The sequence below is a fragment of the Schistocerca americana genome, chromosome 6, assembly GCF_021461395.2.
Source record: "Schistocerca americana isolate TAMUIC-IGC-003095 chromosome 6, iqSchAmer2.1, whole genome shotgun sequence".
NCBI lineage: Eukaryota > Metazoa > Arthropoda > Insecta > Orthoptera > Acrididae > Schistocerca > Schistocerca americana.
This window is the reverse complement of record NC_060124.1, coordinates 357,130,828-357,152,012: the sequence shown is the minus strand read 5'-3', so window position 1 is coordinate 357,152,012 and position 21,185 is coordinate 357,130,828. Positions and strand designations below refer to the sequence as shown.

The 21,185-nt window shown below is 46.3% G+C and overlaps 1 protein-coding gene and 1 pseudogene across 1 annotated transcript in view; one reads left to right on the top strand and one right to left on the bottom strand.

Moving 5' to 3' along the window:
* The window catches only part of LOC124619319 (protein turtle-like), a 906,568-nt gene that overhangs the window by 828,896 nt on the left and 56,487 nt on the right, over positions 1-21,185 (bottom strand). The window lies entirely within an intron of this gene.
* On the top strand, positions 5,998-6,115 carry LOC124620875 (annotated as a pseudogene).

The following is a 21,185-nucleotide window of genomic DNA, read 5'->3' as shown; positions in this document are numbered from 1 at the left end:
ACTGAGATAAGTGTCTGGTCCACCAGAACGTCCGAAACAGGGATACCTGTCCGCACCTCCAGAACGCCCGAAACAGAGTGATTAACGCAGCCGATGTACTTCGTCTCCCAGGCGTGCCAAAGCGATCCGAAGGTGTCCGAAACACTTCGGTTGTAGTATCGTTACTCTTATGTTTCTCAAAACTAGAGAAACTTAATAAACAAAAACGATAGGCTCGTAGCCTAACCGTGAAAGTTTCTCATACTGCCGCGCGGTCTAGGCGCCTAGTCACGGTTCCCCCCCCCCCCCCCCGTTCACCATAGGAAGTCCTCCCTCCGGCATGGGTGAGTGTGTTGTCCTTAGCGTAAGTTAGTTCACGTTAGATTAAGCTGTAAGCTTAGGGACCGATGATCTCAGCAGTTTGGTCCCACAGTATCGTACCACAAAATTTCTAAATTCAAAAAATTCTCATGGTAAAAATTGGGTTAGATACAATGAAAATTATATAAATAATTAATGAGAGAAGTTAGGAGTTTTGGCGTCTAACACCCGAACGTGCCGACCAATCGGAAGCAAGTTCAGTACAACTGGCGGTCTCTCCCATTGGACTGGTACATACTGTACCACCTGTCGCTTGTACCTCATTCCACCTTTGTACCATATGCTACTTCACATGTGTCAAGCTGAATCAAGGCGAGCTTCTAGCAAAATAAAATACTGACGGCCACAGCCAGCAATATCACACACGTCTCGTAAAACTGAAGAAGTTCGCCGATTGTTCTTCGCATTCACCATTCGCAATGGGAGCTGGAGAGGGTAAAGTACAGTGATACTAACGTACTATCCGCCAAATACTCAAGGTGACTTGCGAACTGTAGCAATAGCTGTACGAGAGAGAAGTGTTACTGCTTGTAAGGCACTCAGTGGTCTGTAGTATTTGGATATGAAATCCAAACGTTACACCTTAAACGCAGGAGAAATTTGGCACCCTTGATCCAACCGCTAACAAAAACGTTTATCGTTGGTGGTAATAATCTGAGGCGTTTCTGTTATACAGTGTTTCCCAGAAGGAAAGGTCAGTATTCAGGGATATGACAGGAACAATCGTTCGATGCAAGAAAACCTAGTGAACAGATATAAATATATATCTAGCGGTCGCCGACCCTACACACCTCACGCTGCTTCCACAAACTTCCTCCATTCCTTTTGTGCTTGCTTCCTCCAGGCGTCTTCAGTCTTCAGGGCTGGCAGGTCCTTCACTAGGTCGTCCATCGAGAGCTGCCTTGGTCGTTCTGTGGAGCGTCTGGTGTTCGGTTTCCCCTCAGATACTTTTTTATCCTGTCTTTCTTCTGTAATAATGGCTACATGGCCTGCACACGGTAACTCCTACCCATCAGATTCGTTGTTATGTAGCTTATTAGGCCTATTAACTCTGTGTTCAAATGGCTCTGAGCACCATGGGACTTAACAGCTGCGGTCATCAGTCCCCTAGAACTTAGAACTACTTAAACCTAACTAACCTAAGGACATCACACACATCCATGCCCGAGGCAGTATTCGAACCTGCGACCGCAGCGGTCGCGCGGTTCCGGACTGAGCGCCTAGAACCGCGAGACCACCGCGGCCGGCATTAACTCTGTCTGTCTGTCTGTGTGTATGTGTGTGTGTGTGTGTGTGTGTGTGTGTGTGTGATATCTTATGGGACTTAACTGCTAAGGTCATCAGTCCCTAAGTTTACACACTACTTAACCTAAATTATCTTAAGGACAAACAAGGAGGACTCGAACCTCCGTTGGGACCAGCCGCACAGTCCACGACTGCAGCGCCTTAGACCGCTCGGCTGATCCCACGCGGTGCCTATTAACTCCTGTATAAAGGACAGCCAAAGGGAAACATGACTTAATATGGAAAAAACTAAGTAAGTTGTTCATTATTTTGAAAGTAATCGCCATATCTGTTTTGGTATTTATCCTACTGTGAGACAAGCCAGTCAATGCCTTCGTAGAAAAACGTTTGCCGTTGCGATTGGAACCATGATTGCGCCCATCCATACACCTTTTTCTCTGAAGCAAGTAGACGGACACGAATATCTTTCTTCAGGGTATCAAAAATATGGAAATTGAAACGGGAAAGATTGAGACTTAATGGAGGATGTGTAAGGGTTTCTAAACCAAACTTCTGCCTCTTGCTCTAAACAACCCACATGCTGCCCAGGTTGTTTTGACTATGCTGCTGAAGTTCCACTCGGAAGCCCTTACATGTCCTAGATTTAGTCCCAAACTTTCCCCAAGCGATTTCAACGTTTTGGGAATCGTGAAGAGACAGGTTAGTGACTGCAGATTTGCTTTGGCTCCATAGTTTTTTGTAAATATTATTCCACGAATGCATTGACTGCCAAATCTCACACTGTGATAAAAGTATCAGCAGTTACGGAGATTATTTTGGAACCAATAAAGAGTTTATATACTTTTTTATCTGTCTCGTTTTCATTTGACTACCCGTTATACATGAATTAATACAACAGAATAAGTTACCTACTAACGAATCTGATGGAAAGGAGGCGCAGTGGTTTTACTCTCCAGATCCGGCTGGAGGTTTTATTGTTTGTGTGTACGACATCTAAGTCATTGCATATGAAATTTGCTTCAAAAGTAAGATGGATAGGTTAGACGTTGAAGGAACAGGGGTAAAGTTTCATGTTTCAAGATTATGGGTTATCCCTCCATTTCATGGTTCTTTTGTTAATTATGAGAGTGCTGCCTTCAACAGTTCAACTATATCAGGTAAGTTGTTGTACTGCCGTCGCTGTGGAGGTCAGTCGTTCACTGGGTTGTTTGCACTGCCAGCAGATCTGTACTGTTGAAGGAGCAGAGACGTTCTGTACAACAAACCTGGCAGCCGTTTACAGTAGTGACGAACAGCTGACGAGCCCCGTTGTACAGAACGACACTGTCACCCACTGAGACGCGAATCAGTGATGTGTGGCCGGTGAACTTGTGAGGCAGTGCGAGTCCCTCCTGCTGTATCTGGACCCATCAGATACAACACGAACTTGCTTGTACTGTTACAACATAACGAGCGAGCTAAGTGCTCACAGCCTGTTCTGCCAGCTCAGCAGTCACACAGCACGTGCCGCCGTGGAGACTGCTTCATCGAACCTCGCCATCCACCGCAAACTCGCTAGCCACCGCAGCAGAAACCTCGAGGGCTGAGTTGAACCTGATCCACACAGAGGTGAGTTGAGCAACACTCCTCAATTCGCAATTCGGTGCTGAGGTCACCACGCCGCCAATCGCCCGCTCGTCTACCAAAAGTCGAAGTTCTTCCAGAATAATGGTGCAAATGGCTCTGAGCACTATGGGGCTTACTAGAAGTTAGAACTACTTAAACCTAACTAACCTAAGGACATCACACACATCCACGCCCGAGGCAGAATTCGAACCTGCGACCGTAGCGGTCGCGTGGTTCCAGACTGTAGCGCCTAGAACCGCTCGGCCACTCCGGCCGGCTCTTCAAGAATACTTTGTACGTTGATTGACAATACTGACCAGGCGAGAAATTTTGTCCAATTGGACCGTTAGATCGTCAAAATCTCGAGGCGACTGGAGGATTCTGCCCATAATGCTCCAAATTCTCTCAACCAAGGAGAGGTCCAGCGTCCTTGGTGACGAAGATAGGGTTTTGCAAGCACGAAGACAAACAGTAGAAACTCTCGCCGAAAGCGGGTGAGCATTATCTTGCTGCCATGTATGCCCAAGATGCATGCTGTGAATGACAGCAAAACGGGGGCACAGAATATCGTCGACGTCCCACTGGTAACGGTGACGTGGATGACAACCAAAAGTGTCCTACTATGAAGGTAAATGGCACCTACCTGACTCCTGGATGTCGCAAAATAACCAAATAAATGGTTCAAATGGCTCAGAGCAGTACGGGAGTTAACGTCTGAGGTCAGCAGTCATCTGGAACTTAGAACTACACTTAAACCTAACTAACCTAAGGACATCACACACATCCGTGCCCGAGGCAGGATTCGAACCTACGACCGTAGCGGTCGCGCGGTTCCAGACTGTAGCGCCTAGAACCGCTCGGCCACCCCGGCCAGCAACATATGGCGGGCGACAGTCAGATTGGTAATCCACCGTTGTCCACTGCTTCCAGACACATGTTCACTGGTCATCGGGGCTCAGTTCGAAGCGGGACTCATCACTGAAGACAATTCTACTCCAGTCAGTGAGATTCCAAGCCGAAGGCGTGTCTGAAGACGACCCAGACAGCGGTGGGGTACCAACCTGACTGTTGCCCGCCGTACGACCGGACAGCCACGATTGATGATCTGTGGTGCCACTTCATTTCATAGCAGGGCCTCTTTGGTTGTCAATCGCAGCATCTTTACAGAACAGTGGTGCGTCGGCGATATTTTAGTCCTTGTTTTGTTGCCATTCGTGGCAAGCCATCCTGGGCTCACATTTCAGCAAGACAATGCCCAGTCGCACATTACGACAGTTTCTACTGATCGTCTTCGTGCCTGTCAAACCCTACCTTGGCGAGCGAGTTCGCCGGCTCTCTCCCCAGTTGAGAACGTTTTGGAAATTACAAGCAGTGCCCTCCGGTCACCTAGGGATTTTGACGACCTAACGCGTCAGTTGGACAGAACTTGGAACGATATCCCACGGGATGACACCGTAGAACGCTATCACTCAAGGCTAAGCTGAATAACTGCTTCCATAAGTCCCAGAAGTGGCCTAGCGTTATTGACTTGTTCAATTTGTGAAGCTCTTTCTCTTGAATAAATCATATAATTTTTCTGAAATTACTATCGTATTTTGTCTGTACTTGTGTGCCACATCTATCGATTCCCACCCCTTTCGGATAATTCCTATACAGTAGGTCTTTTTAACTAACGGAATGGACAGTGCCTTGAAAGGAGGATATAAGATGAACATCAACAAAAGCAAAACGAGGATAATGGAATGTAGTCGAATTAAGTCGGGCGATGCTGAGGGCATTAGATTAGGAAATGAGACACTTAAAGTAGTAAAGGAGTTTTGCTATTTGGGGAGCAAAATAACTGATGATGGTCGAAGTAGAGAGGATATAAAATTTAGACTGGCAATGGCAAGAAAAGCGTTTCTGAAGAAGAGAAATTTGTTAACATCGAGTATAAATTTAAGTGTCAGGAAGTCGTTTCTGAAAGTATTTGTATTGAGTGTAGCCATGTATGGAAGTGAAACATGGACGATAAATAGTTTAGACAAGAAGAGAATAGAAGCTTTCGAAATGTGCTGCTACAGAAGAATGTTGAAGATTAGATGGGTAGATCACATAATTGATGAGGAGGTACTGAATAGAATTGGGGAGAAGAGGAGTTTGTGGCACAACTTGACTAGAAGAAGGGACCGTTTGGTAAGACATGTTCTGTGGCACCAAGGGATCACAAATTTAGCACTGGAGGGCAGCGTGGAGGGTAAAAATCGTAGAGGGAGACCAAGAGATGAATACACTAAGCAGATTAAGAAGGATGAAGGTTGCACTAAGTACTGGGAGATGAAGAAGCTTGCACAGGATAGAGTAGCATGGAGAGCTGCTTCAAACCAGTCTCAGGACTGAAGACCACAACAACAACGACATAATGCTTATGGCGCTCGGTCGTTGTGTCACCAAGCAACTTAATCCAAAAGACAAGAAATTACTTGCACTGTAATTAAAACAGGAGAAGTGTGAAGTTGACCACTTCACAAATTAGATCCAGATTTGGAACAATGGTCCAATTATTACTGCCAAAAATGATAGAATGAAGACACATACATCAGTAACGTGCTGTTGCCAGAAAGGGAAAAAGGGAAAATCTAATATCGCTTGTTTCTCGGTAAAATAATTACAATTTCGTAGAACAAAGGTTAACATCACGTAGGGGATTTACAGATGTTAATTTTCCGAGGATTTTGTTTGTTTTTGTTAGTGAAAGTTGAAAAAATAGGTTTTTACTGTTTACTCAATGTAGTTGTCGTAATTTTGGCCAACGGCCTTGCCGCAGTGGTAACGACGGTTCCCGTCAGATCACCGAAGTTAAGCGTTGTCGGGCTGAGGTAGCACTTGGATGGGCGACCATCCGGTCTGCCGAGCGCTGTTGGCAGGCGGGGTGTACTCAGCCCTTGTGAGGCAAACTGAGGAGCTACTTGATAGAGAAGTAGCGGCTCCGATCTCGGAAACTGACATACGGCCGAGAGAGCGGTGTGCTAACTACATGACCCTATCACCATCCAGTGATGCCTATGGCCTGAGGATGACACGGCGGCCGATCCGTACCGTTGGGCCTTCATGGCCTGTTCGGGAGGAGTTTAGTTTAGTTTTAATTGCCGTAATTTTGCAAACAATTTAACTGGAGTAACATTACGTATTATTACATTTTTTTTTATTTTTTTTATTTTTATTTTATTTTTTTTTTTTTTTTTTTCATCAGTCTACTGACTGGTTTGATGCTGCCCGCCACGAATTCCTTTCCTGTGCTAACCTCTTCATCTCAGAGTAGCACTTGCAACCTACGTCCTCAATTATTTGCTTGACGTATTCCAATCTCTGTCTTCCTCTACAGTTTTTGCCCTCTACAGCTCCCTCTAGTACCATGGAAGTCATTCCCTCATGTCTTAGCAGAAGTCCCATCATCCTGTCCCTTCTCCTTATCAGTGTTTTCCACATATTCCTTTCCTCTCCGATTCTGCGTAGAACCTCCTCATTCCTTACCTTATCAGTCCACCTAATTTTCAACATTCGTCTATAGCACCACATCTCAAATGCCTCGATTCTCTTCTCTTCCGGTTTTCCCACAGTCCATGTTTCACTACCATACAATGCAATACTCCAGACGTACATCCTCAGAAATTTCTTCCTCAAATTAAGGCCAGTATTTGATATTAGTAGACCTCTCTTGGCCAGAAATGCCTTTTTTGCCATAGCGAATCTGCTTTTGATGTCCTCGTTGCTCCGTCCGTCATTGGTTATTTTACTGCTTAGGTAGCAGAATTCGTTAACTTCTTTGACTTCGTGACCATCAATCCTGATGTTAAGTTTCTCGCTGTTCTCATTTCTACTACTTCTCATTACCTTCGTCTTTCTCCGATTTACTCTCAAACCATACTGTGTACTCATTAGACTGTTCATTCCGTTCAGCAGATCATTTAATTCTTCTTCACTTTCACTCAGGATAGCAATGTCATCAGCGAATCGTATCATTGATATCCTTTCACCTTGTATTTTAATTCCACTCCTGAACCTTTCTTTTATCTCCATCATTGCTTCCTCGATGTACAGATTGAAGTGTAGGGGCGAAAGGCTACAGCCTTGTCTTACACCCCTCTTAATACGAGCACTTCGTTCTTGATCGTCCACTCTTATTATTCCCTCTTGGTTGTTGTACATATTGTATAAGACCCGTCTCTCCCTATACCTTACCCCTACTTTTTTCAGAATCTCGAACAGCTTGCACCCATTTTACTGTCGAACGCTTTTTCCAGGTTGACAGATCCTATGAAAGTGTCTTGATTTTTCTTTAGCCTTGCTTCCATTATTAGCCGTAACGTCAGAATTGCCTCTCTCGTCTCTTTACTTTTCCTAAAGCCAAACTGATCGTCACCTAGCGCATTCTCAATTTTCTTTCCCATTCTTCTGTATATTATTCTTGCAAGCAGCTTCGATGCATGAGCTGCTAAGCTGATTGTGCGATAATTCTCGCACTTGCCAGACTCATATATTCTACACACCAACGTGAATAGTCGTTTTGTTGCCACTTCCCCCAATGATTTTAGAAGTTATGATGGAATGTTATCTATCCCTTCTGCCTTATTTGACCGTAAGTCCTCCAAAGCTCTTTGAAATTTCGATTCTAATACTGGAGCCCCTATCTCTTCTAAATCGACTCCTGTTTCTTCTTCTATCACATCAGACAAATCTTCACCCTCATAGAGGCTTTCAATGTATTCTTTCCACCTATCTGCTCTCTCCTCTGCATTTAACAGTGGAATTCCCGTTGCACTCTTAATGTTACCAACGTTGCTTTTAATGTCACCAAAGGTTGTTTTGACTTTCCTGTATGCTGACTCTGTCCTTCCGACAATCATATCTTTTTCGATGTCTTCACATTTCTCCTACAACCATTTCGTCTTAGCTTCCCTGCACTTCCTATTTATTTCATTCCTCAGCGACTTGTACACTCCTGGAAATTGAAATAAGAACACCGTGAATTCATTGTCCCTGGAAGGGGAAACTTTATTGACACATTCCTGGGGTCAGATACATCACATGATCACACTGACAGAACCACAGGCACATAGACACAGGCAACAGAGCATGCACAATGTCGGCACTAGTACAGTGTATATCCACCTTTCGCAGCAATGCAGGCTGCTATTCTCCCATGGAGACGATCGTAGAGATGCTGGATGTAGTCCTGTGGAACGGCTTGCCATGCCATTTCCACCTGGCGCCTCAGTTGGACCAGCGTTCGTGCTGGACGTGCAGACCGCGTGAGACGACGCTTCATCCAGTCCCAAACATGCTCAATGGGGGACAGATCCGGAGATCTTGCTGGCCAGGGTAGTTGACTTACACCTTCTAGAGCACGTTGGGTGGCATGGGATACATGCGGACGTGCATTGTCCTGTTGGAACAGCAAGTTCCCTTGCCGGTCTAGGAATGGTAGAACGATGGGTTCGATGACGGTTTGGATGTACCGTGCACTATTCAGTGTCCCCTCGACGATCACCTGTGGTGTACGGCCAGTGTAGGAGATCGCTCCCCACACCATGATGCCGGGTGTTGGCCCAGTGTGCCTCGGTCGTCTGCAGTCCTGATTGTGGCGCTCACCTGCACGGCGCCAAACACGCATACGACCATCATTGGCACCAAGGCAGAAGCGACTCTCATCGCTGAAGACGACACGTCTCCATTCGTCCCTCCATTCACGCCTGTCGCGACACCACTGGAGGCGGGCTGCACGATGTTGGGGCGTGAGCGGAAGACGGCCTAACGGTGTGCGGGACCGTAGCCCAGCTTCATGGAGACGGTTGCGAACGGTCCTCGCCGATACCCCAGGAGCAACAGTGTCCCTAATTTGCTGGGAAGTGGCGGTGCGGTCCCCTACGGCACTGCGTAGGATCCTACGGTCTTGGCGTGCATCCGTGCGTCGCTGCGATCCGGTCCCAGGTCGACGGGCACGTGCACCTTCCGCCGACCACTGGCGACAACATCGATGTACTGTGGAGACCTCACGCCCCACGTGTTGAGCAATTCGGCGGTACGTCCACCCGGCCTCCCGCATGCCCACTATACGGCCTCGCCCAAAGTCCGTCAACTGCACATACGGTTCACGTCCACGCTGTCGCGGCATGCTACCAGTGTTAAAGACTGCGATGGAGCTCCGTATGCCACGGCAAACTGGCTGACACTGACGGCGGCGGTGCACAAATGCTGCGCAGCTAGCGCTATTCGACGGCCAACACCGCGGTTCCTGGTGTGTCCGCTGTGCCGTGCGTGTGATCATTGCTTGTACAGCCCTCTCGCAATGTCCGGAGCAAGTATGGTGGGTCTGACGCACCGGTGTCAATGTGTTCTTTTTTCCATTTCCAGGAGTGTATTTCTGTATTCCTGATTTTCCCGGAACATGTTTGTACTTCCTCCTTTCATCAATCAACTGAAGTATTTCTTCTGTTACCCATGGTTTCTTCGCAGCTACCTTCTTTGTACCTATGTTTTCCTTCCCAACTTCTGTGATGGCCCTTTTTAGTGATGTCCATTCCTCTTCAACTGTACTTTCTACTGCGCTATTCCTTATTGCTGTATCTATAGCGTTAGAGAACTTCAAACGTATCTCGTCATTCCTTAGTACTTCCGCATCCCACTTCTTTGCGTATTGCTTCTTCCTGACTAATGTCTTGAACTTCAGCCTACTCTTCATCACTACTATATTGTGATCTGAGTCTATATCTGCTCCTGGGTACGCCTTAAAATCCAGTATCTGATTTCGGAATCTCTGTCTGACCATGATATAATCTAATTGAAATCTTCCCGTATCTCCCGGCCATTTCCAAGTATACCTCCTCCTCTTGTGATTCTTGAACAGGGTATTCGCTATTACTAGCTGAAACTTGTTACAGAACTCAATTAGTCTTTCTCCTCTTTCATTCCTTGTCCCAAGCCCATATTCTACTGTAACCTTTTCTTCTACTCCTTCACCTACAACTGCATTCCAGTCGCCCATGACTATTAGATATTCGTCCCCCTTTACATACTGCATTACCCTTTTAATATCTTCATACACTTTCTCTATCTGTTCATCTTCAGCTTGCGACGTCGTCATGTATACCTGAACTATCGTTGTTGGTGTTGGTCTGCTGTCGATTCTGATTAGAACAACCCGGTCACTGAACTGTTCACAGTAACACACTCTCTGCCCTACCTTCCAATTCATAACGAATCCTACACCTCTTATACCATTTTCTGCTGCTGTTGATATTACCCGATACTCATCTGACCAGAAATCCTTGTCTTCCTTCCACTTCACTTCACTGACCCCTACTATATCTAGATTGAGCCTTTGCATTTCCCTTTTCAGATTTTCTAGGTTCCCTACCACGTTCAAACTTCTGACATTCCACGCCCCGACTCGTAGAACGTTATCCTTTCGTTGATTATTCAATCTTTCTCTCATGGTAACCTCCCGCTTGGCAGTCCCCTCCCGGAGATCCGAATGGGAGACTATTCCGGAATCTTTTGCCAATGGAGAGATCATCATGACACTTCTTCAATTAAAGGCCACATGTCCTGTGGATACACGTTACGTGTCTTTAATGCAGTGGTTTCCATTGCCTTCTGCATCCTCATGTCGTTGATCATTGCTGATTCTTCCGCCGTCAGGGACAGTTTCCCACCCCTAGGGCAAGAGAGTGTCCTGAACCTCTAACCGCTCCTCCGCCCTCTTTGACAATGCCGTTGGCAGAATGAGGCTGACTTCTTATGGCGGAAGTCTTCGGCCGCCAATGCTGATTATTTATCAAAATTTAGGCAGTGGCGGGGATCGAACCCGGGACCGAAGACGTTTTGATTAAGGGTAACCCCTTATTACATAGGAATCTATAAACAGGAATATCGCTTGACATTATCATCATCATGTCGTTCTTTTGATGGTACATTCCTTTCAACTTACGGATTGATTCACTTAGCATTATATCATCTGCATTTGCGAGACAGCTGAAATTACCACCCAACTATACTCCAGCCCATTTCTGTTGCCTACATTCCGTTATTACTTTTTGTTAGATGACACTAAACAGAAAACATGAGAAAGTATCTCTTTGTCTGAGACCTGTCTCAGTCTCGAACTTTTCTCAGGTGACCCGTCGGAAAAGCATAACTGCCCTAGATCCATCCATACAAGTTTGTACCATTGTCACTAGCTTCTCAGGGATTCTGAACTCAAGCAGTGCACTGTATAGGCTATTCCTGTCGAATTATTCCTGTGGATGGTTTCGTATTCACGCTGAAAATTGACGAACAGACTGTAGATACTTTTACCATTTTCCCAGCCTGGTAAACATGGGCTCTAAAATGCAAAGACCTACCTTAAGATCTTTGAGCACTTGTTCAGTAGAAGAGATATGTTTCATAGCAAAGAAGATGAACAAGTACTGATAGCTCTCACGGCATGCACATGTTTATTGAACACTGTGTCTTCTCGGTTTGTTCCATACTACCACCTCTCAAAATATGGAAAGCAAAGAGCTCGCAGTAGCAGATATTTGTTTCGCACTCTCGAAGGAGCGCTCACAGCTCTTAAGTTACGCATTGTAGAGCTCGTGTTTACGGGACAATTTCCTCCGAATGATCGTTCCTGTCATTTCCCTGAACTCTTTATTCCCACGAAGTAATGGCCGCGATCGGCAGGTGATCTCAAGTTGATTCCGTATTTCAAGATTTCCGGAAAGCTTTTGACACCGTTCCTCACAAGCGACTTCTAATCAAGCTGCGGGCCTATAGGGTATCGTCTCAGTTGTGCGACTGGATTCGTGATTTCCTGTCAGAAATAGACGGCAAATCATCGAGTAAAACTGAAGTGATATCAGGTGTTCCCCAGGGAAGCGTCCTGGGACCTCTGCTGTTCCTGGTCTATATAAATGACCTGGGTGACAATCCGAGCAGTTCTCTTAGGTTGTTCGCAGATGATGCTGTAATTTACCGTCTAGTAAGGTCATCCGAAGACCAGTATCAGTTGCAAAGCGATTTAGAAAAGATTGCTGTATGGCGTGGCAGGTGGCAGTTGACGTTAAATAACGAAAAGTGTGAGGTGATCCACATGAGTTCCAAAAGAAACCCATTGGAATTCGGTTATGTGGGGAAGGCGAGCCGAAGGTTGCGTTTCATTGGCAGGACACTTAGAAGATGCAACAAGTCCACCAAAGAGACAGCTTACACTACACTCGTTCGTCCTCTGTTAGAATATTGCTGCGCAGTGTGGGATCCTTACCAGGTGGAATTGACGGAGGACATCGAAAGGGTGCAAAAAATGGGAGCTCGTTTTGTATTATCACGTAGTAGGGGAGAGAGTGTGGCAGATATGATACGCGAATTGGGATGGAAGCCATTACAGCAAAGACGTTTTTCGTCGCGGCGAGATCTATTTACGAAATTTCAGTCACCAACTTTCTCTTCCGAATGCGAAAATATTTTGTTGAGCCCAACCTACATAGGTAGGAATGATCATCAAAATAAAATAAGAGAAATCAGAGCTCGAACGGAAAGGTTTAGGTGTTCGTTTTTCTCGCGCGCTGTTCGGGAGTGGAATGGTAGAGAGATAGTATGATTGTGGTTCGATGAACCCTCTGCTAAGCACTTAAATGTGAATTGCAGAGTAATCATGTAGATGTAGATGACCGACCAGTCCTCCTGAGACATTCTGTACATAGTTTCTGTTCTCTCTCTTATGCAACAGTATCGTATCAGCTACTGCAAAAGCGAAAGAAAGCCACGGGGCCGGAAATTCTTGCGCCATTATTTCCCTCCATCCATGCGGAATTCCTTCCGCAGTCACCTCTTCTGGGACGCCGTATTATTAGAGGAACGTAAATGTTGACTCTTTCTCTGTAACTTGTAAATATGACTTTTTTTTCTGAATGGTCGCAGACAGATTTTCGTAATGGCGAGTCGTGGAGGTTGGTGAAGGAGGGGAAGCACGTTTCTCAGAGCCTAGTCCAGCCTCACAAATTTTCTTCCTCGTCCTCTTCCAGCTCCGGCGAGTTCCAGAGAAGAAAGCAAGTCTCGCAGGCTGGTGCGACACTCCCTGCGGGGCCGGTTGTCTCGTTAGCTGCAGCGGAGATCCGCTAAGCCAGCAGCCGGGCTGTAAAGCTCGCCTTTCCCTTCCGCTACAGCCGTCCCCGCGTCTCGGCGTCCCCCCTGCTATTTGAGTTTACACAGCGCGCCGCCACGGGAGGCCGTCCTCGCAGGGACGGGCAGACGTCGGCATTTCAATTTCCCGAATGTGTGCCGAGCTCTCGGCTCCGGGGCACCTGTTTGCCGTGTGTACGCGCGCGCCCCTGCGTCTGAATGACGGCGACAAGTGTTTTGCGACGGCCCCGCGCCGCCGGGGTGAATGGGCGGTGTGTGCGCCGTGGAGCATACTCCAGGGCCGGGATAACCGCGCCAAGAACAGGGGGCTGCGGCCCAGTTAACGGGGTCGCGATGCTCCTGGCCGCAATTCCCCCCACGTGTGTGCCGTAGCCGAGGGCCCTCTGCTGTGCACACAGCATCACTAACAGCACACATGCCGGCCGGAGGTCGCCGCTGATCGCAGGGTCGGCGGTTGGTGTTGATCGCGATACTATTGGGGCATGCTTCAGAAACGAGCCTCTCCATTCGTTACAGTCTTCAGAAGCTTGATTTCATTTCTTCGTATCATAAAAATTACGTTGAGAAGGTAGTACTACCTGCTCTTTGAGTCACTACATCATTCCTATGGATTGCAATTGAATTGAGTGGGAGTATAACAGCAAACGTATGACGTCAAAAGGTTGTATGAAGCAACTACGACGGAGGTAGCTTTTGTGGGAAATTGCGGCAGCAGAAACTATTTGCTGCTGTAGTGGAAGCTACAGATGAGATTGCCGTCATCTCTCCTCAAACGTAGACACTTGATATACTAATAAGACACGAATAACTTTGTGCGTCATAGTCAAAGTAACGAATGACGATCCAGTGAAGTGATTCTCGACGGGTAGTGAGGTGGCATCCCGTTAGGAAGTGGGCGGTTACCCTCGATCACCTGCCAGCAAAGCGGGTTATACACTACTGGCCATTAAAATTGCTACACCAAGGAGAAATGCAAATGATAAACGGGTATTCATTGGACAAATATATTATACTAGAACTGACATGTGATTACATTTTCACGCAATGTGGGTGCATAGATCCTGAGAAATCAGTACCCAGAACAACCACGGCCTTGATACGCCAGGGCATTGAGTCAAACAGAGCTTGGATGGCGTGGACAGGTACAGCTGCCCATGCAGCTTCAACACGGTACTACAGTTCATCAAGAGTAGTGACTGGCGTGTTGTGACGCGCCAGTTGCACGGCCACCATTGACCAGACGTTTTCAGTTGGTGAGAGATCTGGAGAATGTGCTGGCCAGGGCAGCAGTCGAACATTTTATGTATCCAGAAAGGCCCGTACAGGACCTACAACATGAGTGGTGCATTATCCTGCTGAAATGTAGGGTTTCGCAGGGATCGAATGAAGGGTAGAGGCACGGGTCGTAACACATCTGAAATGTAACGTCCGCTGTTCAAAGTGCCGTCAATGCGGAAAAGAGGTGACCGAGACGTGTAACCAACGGCACCCCATACCATCGCTCCGGGTGATACGCCAGTGTGGTGATGACGAATACATGCTTTCAATGTGCGTTCACCGCGATGTCACCAAACACGGATGCGACCATCATGATGCTGTAAACAGAACCTGGATTCATCCCAAAAAATGACGTTTCGTCATTCGTGCACCCAGGTTTGTCGTTGAGTACACCATCGCAGGCGCTCCTGTCTGTGACGCAGCATGAAAAGTAACCGCAGCCATGATCTCCGAGCTGTTAGTCTATGCTGCTGCAAACGTCGTCGAACTGTTCGTGCAGATGGTTGTTGTCTTGCAATCGTCCCCAACTCTTGACTCAGGGATCGAGACGTGGCTGCACGATCAGTTACAGCCGTGCGGATAAGATGCCTGTCATCTCGACTGCTAGTGATACGAGGCCGTTGGCATCCAGCACGGCGTTCCGTATTACCCTCCTGAACCCACTGATTCCATATTCTGCTAACAGTCATTGGATCTCGACGATCGCGAGCAGCAATGTCGCGATACGATATACCGCAATTACGATAGGTTACAAACCGACCTTTATCAAAGTCGGAAACGTGATGGTACGCATTTCTCCTCCTTGCACGAGGCATCACAACAATATTTCACCAGGCAACGCTGGTCAACTGCTCTTTGTGTATGAGAAATCGGTTGGAAACTTTCCTCGTGTCAGCACGTTGTAGGTGTCGCCACCGGCGCCAACCTTGTGTGAATGCTATGAAAAGCTAATCATTTGCATATCACAGTATCTTCTTCCTGTCGGTTAAACTTCGTGTCTGTAGCACGTCATCTTCGTGGTGTAGCAATTTTAATGGCCAGCAGTGTATTATGAGTTTAGTTATGTTTAATTCGCCTCGTTTATTTCTTAATATCGTGTATTCATCAGTTAGGGTCTGATAGGTAACTAAACCTCGTAATACATGTCATTTATTACAAGTTTGCTGGCTTGACCATTACCTGCAGCAAGTATATAAGTACCTTATTCTTCTTCTCTTTCTCCTCCTCCTCCTCCTCCTCCTCCTTCTTCTTCTTCTTCTTCTTCCTTCAAGGAGTAGGTGTTGGCACGTCCCGTAACGATAGGAATTTAACAGCACTGTTATCTCTAACTCTTCATTGGCCATTTCCTCCCCTGTTTCCTTTGGCTGAAATGTAATACTTGGCATAGCAAACGATAAGGTGGTATCCTTTCGACGTTCTCATGCCTTTTTTTTGTAGTGTCTAATTTTTCTGGCATTGTTTTTACGTTATCGTTCTACGCTTTGTATCTTGGTCCACAAGAAAACCTCAGAAACGTCATCCCGCCTGCTTCAATTTTTCGTTCATCTTTTTTCTTTAGGATTCAGACGAACAGGCTTAGCCATCAAATTGTGTAGGCTAAGTATTATTTCTTTCCTTATATTTCTACCAAGATATCTCCTTATAAAAACATTTATAGCATTACATTCCCGTATATTTGTAACTACACATGAATATGTTTTGTATACTGACATCCCTGTCACGTGGCATTTAAATGAATTTACATGTTCTAGTATTTTGTTGTTTATCACTTTGCGCTTCTTATCTTTGTGTTTCCCTTCCATTCGCATCAGCTTTGTTTCATTTGCAGGTATAACCATTCGATAAGTTTGTAAAACGTTATATGTTTTAAACATATTTTCTTGCAAAGAACTTCCACTGTGTGCTAGAAATTGGTTGTCAGCAAATAAAATAGGGTTAATAAATTTATTCATAATTAGTTCCTGGTTGTTGGGGTTTCTGAAAAAAAAAAAAAAAAATCGCGTCGCAGCACCGAGAACTAGTTCTGTGACATCAACGAAGATTGACAGGCGTGTTTCTAAATATGGAAGATGATGTCCGTTCAAATTTTTAGCAGTCGCGTAAGAGTGGCGCCAGTATTGGGATGGAAGTCAGGTTTTCTTTAAATACACGATCTGATATTCGTGAACATTAATTACGTTTGAGATTGGTCGTGGTGAGTTGATGTTAGTGAAGAATTCCTTTAAGGCGACAACGGCGCCATTGTCAACACCTCACCGCGTTTGAAAGAGGTCGTGTAATAGAGCTACGAGAGGCTGGATGTTGCTTCTGCAATACTGCCTTAGAACTTGGCGGGAATGTAGCCAATGTACGTGACTGCTGCCAGCGGTGGTCACGGGAAGGTACCCTCATAAGAAGACCGGGATACTCGATCACCAGGTATGTCCCAAATCGAGTACATATGCGATACCATCGGACGACAACTCTAATGTCATCCACAAACAACAGTAACCGTCCCTGTACTGACCGACCAAATGCAACAGGCATAGGACTTCGTCACACAAGTGTGCATTCGACGCCTGTACAACACAATTCAAGCACGTATACATGCTTGCACGCACCATTCTGGCGGTTAAACGAGTTGTTAGTGTACCACCATGTCACATTTGTGATGTCATTACTCTTCATTAATTATTTTTGTGTTGCGATTTTTTCCCGTCAATGTACGTATATAAAGACTGGTGAATTGGTGAGAGACCCTACCTTTTTTTCAGTTCCTGATTTACTGTCACCAACTCTTCGTTTACACTGATTTTAGTGTTACCCTATACTGATTCATTGGCTTTCAACATATCTAGGGATACATCTTCGTCAGCGAGTATTTCCTATAATTTCATCTCATCTGTCTTGTCATAGGCCTCGTCATGCCTAAGAAGAGCAGATATAGTGGCTCGTTGAACTACCCCAGTTGTTTCAAAACAGATGTTGCATATGTGCAGGACCTGCCTTTATGAAAGCCGCATTACTCCTCTCATAAAAAGGTTTCTGCTATTCGGTGAAGTTTCCTTTTAATGATAGGTGGACAGATTTTATAAGTATCATTCATTAAAATGGTTACAATCTTGTAAATTGAGCATTCTTTTTTACCTCCTTTTTAGCATACGTTTATAATTATTGCTCTCTTCCATTCCACCGCATATCATCAGCAGTTACGCAATAGCTTCTTCCATTTAATACCAGCATATTACTTGAGTTCCAGATGTAATTCATGTGTTTTTGCAGTCCTGGCCTCCTCTGAAGTGGTTTCGAAGACTGTCTTTGAGATTGTGTTGTATTCTCCAACGACCACAGTGTCGGGATTGCAGGGCCCAGCTTCCTTGACTAACGGTTGGTTCAAATAGCTCTGAGCACTATGGGACTTAACTGCTGTGGTCATCAGTCCCCTAGAACTTAGAACTACTTAAACCTAACTAACCTAAGGACATCACACACATCCATGCCCGAAGCAGGATTCGAACCTGCGACCATAGCGGTCACGCGGTTCCAGATAGTAGCGCCTAGAACCGCAAGGCCACTCCGACCGGCCTTGACTAACGGCTACGTACGCATAATACCTCAGCCATTCCTTTCCTGGTATTATACCCATCTTCATATTGGCATTGATTTAACATCGCGAATTGACCTCTATTTCAATCTTCAAACAGTTCTTTCCCAGCTTTATCTGCTTACTTGTCCAGCAAGCTTGTGAACTATTGCTCTTCACATTTTACACTGTATCTTCTTTTCCAATTTCTTCCAATTATTCAAAATCAGATATGGTTTCTATTATTCCATTGCAGCTTGATTGAGTTCATTCTTCCACAGTTTGAAACGATTCGAGTTTCATTGATTTTGTCTCTCCTCTGTTTCCTTAGCAGTCTTTTTTAAAATTTCCTTTGACTTATCCCATTCCTGATCTATATACATTGAATTTAATTTTATTGCAACAAGTAAAAATCATTTCAATTTATAAAATGAAGACCGTTTGAACTCTGTAGGTATATGTGTGATTACACCACACTGCAAAACTCAGTTTGCTGTTATCCAGTCCCAGACTCCTACAGTCGTCAGGACAGAGTTGGATGGGATGCGGTGGTCAGGACCCAGTAACAGAAAGAGTGTCAAGATACATCACTGACAATAACACATTAATAACGCAGTAATACAATGTTGTCTTCAAAGCAAGCGTTCGCCACAGCCGGCGAGCTATCCTGCTAGTTTTGCACCCCAGTGTAATTGTAGGATAAAACTAACGTGATTACCTAGTGACGTGCTGTGCACGCAATGAGTTTTAACGCAACACGGTGTACATTGGCTTGGAGGAAAGTCTGAATCTCTGGTCTCAAAATATTTTCAAATGGCTCTGAGCACCATGGGACTTAACGTCTGAGGTCGTCCCCTAGAACTTAGAACTACTTGAACCTAACTAACCTAAGGACATCACACACATCCATGCCCGAGGCGGGATTCGAACCTGCGGCCGTAGAGGTCCCGCGGTTCCAGACTGTAGCGCCTAGAACCTATCGGCCACTCCGGCCGGCAAAATGTTTTCATTCGCCATAGTTTCGAGAGGTTCAGGTTGGGCTACTGTCAGGCGCTAACACAGTAGCCCAGTACTTGACCCGACAGCTCTCGAGGGCGCAGCAAGCGCTTTGAGCGTACAGCGGCGGCAGAGGCAGCGGCAGCGGTAGGCAGCACGTCGCGTCCACTGCTCGTCACCGTGGCGCGCTGCGGCTGTTTATCGCGGCCATTGTGCCGGACAAAGGGCAGCTCGTTAGCGCTGCGCAGGCCGGCTGCGAGCCCGGGACGTCCAGGGCTCTGGGTGCGGGCCCGACTAACAATGAGCGACGCCACGCTTGCTGTCAAATCGCCTCCGGCAGTTCGTCATCGCCCTATACTGAGCACGTAGCGGTATCGTTCCACCGCCGTTTAAAATTCACCCTGGTTCCTACCCGCACAACATAGGTCATGCGATGGACTTTTTTAACCGAAGGATGTGGAACGAGTCCCTTACCACAACTAACTTCGGTCGATCGCTACACAAGGGTCATTTACAAGTTCCTAATTAGGACACTGGCCTAAATTTAACATTAAGGAACATACACTACTGGCCATTAAAATTGCTACACCACGAAGATGACGTGCTACACACGCGAAATTTAACCAACAGGAAGAAGATGCTGTGATATGCAAATTATTAGCTTTCCAGAGCATTCACAGTAGGTTGACTCCGGTGGCGATACCTACAACGTGCTGACATGAGGAAAGTTTGCAACCGATTTCTCATACGCAAACAGCAGTTGACCGGCGTTTCCTGGTGAAACGTTGTTGTGATGCTTCGTGTAAGGAGGAGAAATGCGTATCATCACGTTTCCCACTTTGATGAAGGCCGGATTGTAGCCTATCCCGATTCCGATTTATCGTATCGCGACATTGGTGCTCGCGTTGGTCGAGATCCAATGACTGTTAGCAGAATATGGAATCGGTGAGTTCGGGTAATACGGAACGCCGTGCTGGATCCCAACGGCCTATCACTAGCAGTCGAGATGACAGCCATCCTATCCGCATGGCTATGACGGACCGTGCAGCCACGTTTCGATCCCTGAGTGAACAGATGGCGACGTTTGCAAGACGAAAACCATCTGCTCGAACAGTTCGACGACGTTTGCAGCAGCATGGACTATCAGCTCGGAGACCATGGCTGCGGTTGACCTTGACGCTTCATCACAAACAGGAGCGCCTGGTACTTAACGACGAACCTGGTGCACGAATGCCAAAACTTCATTTTTTCGGATGAATCCAGGTTCTGCTTACAGCATCATGATGGTCGCATCCGTGTTCAGTGACATCGCGGTGAACGCACAGTGCAAACGTGTATTCGTCATCGCCATACGCGCGTATCACCCGGTGTGATGGTATGGGGTACTTTTGGTTACACGTCTCGATCACCTCTTGTTCGCATTGACGGCACTTTGAACAGTGGACGTTACATTTCAGATGTGTTTCGACCCGTGGCTCTACCCTTCGTTCGATCCCTGTGAAAACCTACATTTCAGCAGGATAATGCACGACCGCATGTTGCAGGTCCTGTACGGGCCTTACTGGATACAGAAAATGTTCGACTGCTGCCCTGGCCAGCGCATTCTCCAGATCTCTCACCAACTGAAAACGTCTGGTCAATAGTGGCCGAGCAACTGGCACAATACGCCTGTCACTACTCTTGATGAACTGTAGTGTCGTGTTGAAGCTGCGTGGGCAGCTGTACCTGTCCACGCCATCCAAGGTCTGTTTGACTCAATGCCCAGGCGTATCAAGGACGTTATTACGGCCAGAGGTGGTTGTTCTGGGTACTGATTTCTCAGGATCTATGCACCCAAATTGCGTGAAAATGTAATCACATGTCAGTTGTAGTATAATTTATTTGTCCAATGGATACCCGTTTATCATCTGCTTTTCTTCTTGGTGAAGCAATTGTAATGGCCAATAGTGCATATACTTATACAGACGGTAATGAT